Here is a 4,650-nt window from a genome sequence, read left to right on the forward strand (position 1 = left end):
CAAAGCGCCTGAAGCCATCTATTGAGGAAGCTCCTACACTCGAGCTTAAGCCTTTGCCTGAACACTCGAGGTATGCATTTTTAGGTGATGCATCTACTTTTCCTGTTATTATTTCATCTGACCTTTCAGGTAGTGATGAGGAAAAGCTTTTGAGAATTATAAGAAAGTTCAAATCGGTAATTGGTTGGACTATAGCAGATATCAAGGGAATCAATCCTTCTTATTGTATGCATAAAATTTGCTGGAGGAAGGTAGTAAGCCAACGGTTGAGCAACAGAGAAGGCTGAATCTGATCATGAAAGAAGTTGTGAAGAAGAAAATTCTCAAGTGGCTAGATGCAGGGATCATCTATCCCATTTCTAATAGTTCTTAGGTGTAACACCCCCAGATCCGGGGTCGGGGATCCGGGTCGTCACGGTCTTTCTTTCGACAATATCACTTAACTTAATTAATAATAAATAACCTCATGTTGTGACCCCACACTAACACACACCACAACATGTTATAGTCTCAGAGATGAAATTGAAATAAGTACAAGTCCTTCAATCCACAATTTAAAAGTTATTACAACCCAAAATGATTACTTAATAAGTTTACAGTTAATTGCCATTATCTGCCATAAGTTATAATTATACATAATTGATTCCCAAAAGCAGAATGCCTGATCTACAAATAGATCTACCTCTGCAGCTATAGCAGCTATGATATCAACGGGAAGACGCGGGATGCTTCCCACACGCTTGCGCTGGGTCTGCTTGAGTCTGGCCATCTTTCCTAACTGTTGTTGTGTGATGAAGAAATGAAGCAAGAGTGAGCATTACAGCTCGCAAGATAATATATAGTGTAAACAATAATGCAAGTATCTAAATGGATAACTTACTAGAATCCTTTATCAAGTATAAGGTATTACTTACTGGATATAAGCTTAAGGGAAAATGAAGTTACCAATTAATTCACTATACTTATACCATTTTTAGAAAACTACTTGAACTGCCACTGTTCAAAGTATAATAAGTTTCAAAAGTTCGTCCCATAGATTAGACCACAAGTTAAGACTTGAATAGATTCAATCTTTGAAATATATTTTAAAGGAAATGAAGTTACGAGATACTTCATTCGATGGAAACACCATTATAACTATTTGACCCTGTCAATGCTTCGACAACCACCCATTCATAGCCTTTCGATCAAAATGCTCCGGATAGTGTTTCAGAAATATCCAACTGGATGATGAACTCATTACGGGAGTTTGTCGTGCCAGGAAGACCACTTACGATGATCAGTCGCAGTAGTGCAACCCCACCATTTTCTACATGTAGAGGAGAACCTGTCGGATTTACTTGTCAACCGAACACTGGACTCCTAAGGAATGGACCGTCTTAGCGGAACTTCCAGGCCATTTGGACCAATATAATAAGGCTGGGCCGGCGCCACTCGACCACTTACACCACTCCTAGTTCAGATGAAATCCATGACTCTGAAACGTAAAGCTTGTCCCCCCTTTCCCAAGTAGAAACTTGTTGATACGGCTCCACCAAGAAGTCGTATCTAGTTGGAAAGGAAAACTCACCGATATTTCCCAGGCGGTGCCTGTTAATGGATTAATTTGTTCTAAGAATTTAACTTCCCGAGTGTTGGGTGAGTAATCAAAAACTCTTTTATCAAAATAGCAACCTTGTTGCGAATATAAAACAAACCACAGAGCCGGATCCCACAGGTTTTGAGCGAGTATTTAAATCCCCTTCGAAAGGAGGATCTTAAATATAAAAATGAGTTTTGGGATCCGCCCTAACTTTTTAAAATTATTTTGAAGACTCGAAAACATTTTAAAGAATGTTTAGAGTAACGCTGATTTAATAAAATAAATCAGTCCCGATATGTTAGAAAGTATCTGAATATTATTATTTAAATAATATTCCCATAAGGGTGATCCTTATAAAAATAATCGAGGTAGGAGTTTTAAAACTCATACTTGAAATGAATAATAAATAACCAAAGTTATACTTATACGAAAGTATGATCTTTATTTGAATAATCGAAAATAAGTTTGATTATCAAAACATTATTCTTTAATAAAATAAAGAATATTATTTAGTAAATAAGCGGAGTCATAAGTCCTCGAATGAATATTCAAAAATAATATTCATTAAATAAAATAAACGGAGTCATAAGTCCTCGAATGAATATTCAAAATAATATTCATTAATAAAAATAAAGTTATCGAATAAACCTTATTCGATTAATAGTTTTGAAAACTATATCTATATATATATATAAATCAGAAGATTTGCTAATTAACCATCATGCATTTATCACAAGATAATGCATATACATATATACATCACAACAATAGTATAACGGGTAGAAAACTTGCCTGAGCGACTGGGGGTGGTAAAAGGCTTGGGATGAGTCTGGTAACCTATAAACAACATATAAGTTGGAATTAAACCAAAGTCGCTTATGAATCTATACTTTAACCAATTAGACCCTAACGTTCGCTTTTGCGCTTAACGATTCACTTAAGTCGCTCGAGTACCCTCGGCTCCACCATTTTTAATAAATTAACCATTAAGGGTTTTAAGGCGATTCTTTCGCGAGTACCCTACCAACTGCCTAATCCACTTTCTATAATTGTTTTATACTCCAATTAGTCATTTATGGGCCTTAACCAAGGTTTTAAAGTAAGGCGAGGGGTAAGGGTTCGGTCGCGAAATGTTACTTAAAACGGTCATTTCTCCTAAACCGTACATCCGATTCAAGCGAATCACATATCAAAACGAAGCTCGTAACATGAACTATCTAATCATGGCAATGGTCAAAATCTAACAGTGAGTTCATGGGTCCTGATGTTAAGAACAAAAGCAGTCTAAAGTAAATCGGGCATTACGACGACTATATTTACGCGATTACCAAATTTAAATCATTCCAATCAATTCACAATTCAACCCACAATCACCACTACAACCAAACTTCATGCATTCTTTACTACAACAGCCCCAACAACTCAATATTTCCAATTTATACTACTTCTCAATCATGAACTAAGAGCTTACTTAAGTTCATTAGCTAATCATCAAGATTTTACAACTCGAAAAACATTACAAAACTAACCAATCTCTAAACATTCAATAATCATGCCTCTCATGAACTATACTACTCATAATAAGCTCTTAAAATTCAATAATAATGCTAGGTTAAGAGATTATACCTTCCTTGTGAGTAGGAGTAACTAATGAGCTTGAAACAACCTTGGAAAATCCTTACTAAAGCTTTATCTAAACAAAAACACAAGATTAAAATTTCAAGTTCTTGAAAAACACTATTCACTCTCTTCTTCCATGAATTTTAGGAAGAGATTATGAAGGAATTTAAAGCTTAGACTTATAGGATATCTATATCTATGTACAAGGAACCTTAGATAATTACCTCACTAATTAACAAAGCTTGGAACTTGGATTTGAGTTTTTTCTTCCTTTGAAATGGATAAAGGCCGAGAGCTTCTTGTTGGAAATGAAGGTCAACTTTGTGTTTTTGTGTTATGAATTGTTTTGTTGGTTGTTTTGCCTTTTGTTTTGCTAAATTACCTTTTAACCATGGTAAATTTTGTGTGATTTATAATCAACCAACACTTCCTTCCCTTTGGTCATGCTTATGTCATTTTCCTATGTCATCTTCCCACACTTGTCCTCTTCTTGTTGGTGTGGTGACATCATCATCACTAACCTCTTTGATTAGCTCCTAATTACTTGGCTAATGACCGCTGATCTGTTATACGGTTCGCTTAACTTTCGTTCTCATTTATCGTTTGAGGGATCATACCCGGGATCTTATTACTTGGGTTTCCTTAACCTGTCTCAATACATTATATTCCTTTTATGATCCTCTATTATAATCCTTGAATTTAAATCCTTTTTATCCTGTTACCTTATACTCATTTCTTTCGGTATCTGGTGGATTTTCGGGAAAAATCAAAGTGTTCGAATTTGGATTCTGACGATTTTTACATACACTTATATTCCATGTAGAGTACTAATAAGATCTCAGAATAACAATAGAAGAACCCCTACATAGTGTGGCATGAAAAGTTTTCTTATTCAGCATAATCAACAAAAACACTATTCATAAGGGTTACAAAAAGTTTAAAATTTTGGGGTTATTACAGTCTCCCCTCCTTAAAAGGATTCCGTCCCGGAATCAAATAGAAAACAAATGGGGGTACTTTTCTAGCATTGCGTTCTCTAGTTCCCAAGTTGATTCTTCTACATTATGATTCTGCCATAGCACTCTGACTAGCTTGATCACTTTGTTCCGAAGCACCTGCTCCTTCTTATCCATAATCTTTACTGGTTTTTGCACGTAAGTCAGATCTGGTTGCATATCCACCTGCTCGTACTCCACTATGTGTCTGGCATCCCGATGTTACTTCTTTAGCATTGACACATGGAACACATTATGAACTTGTTGTAGGTTCGTGGGTAAGGCTAGCTCGTAAGCCAACTTCCCAATCCGTCTTAGTATCTCAAAAGGTCCAATGTATCTTGGGCTTAGTTTCCCTTTCTTTCCGAACCTCATTAATCCCTTCCAAGGGGATACTTTTAGCAGTACTAAGTCCCCTACTTCATACACCTTGTCCTTTCGGGCTAGGTCTGC

Source organism: Apium graveolens, chromosome 7, assembly GCF_009905375.1.
Source record: "Apium graveolens cultivar Ventura chromosome 7, ASM990537v1, whole genome shotgun sequence".
Classification (NCBI taxonomy): Eukaryota; Viridiplantae; Streptophyta; class Magnoliopsida; order Apiales; family Apiaceae; genus Apium; species Apium graveolens.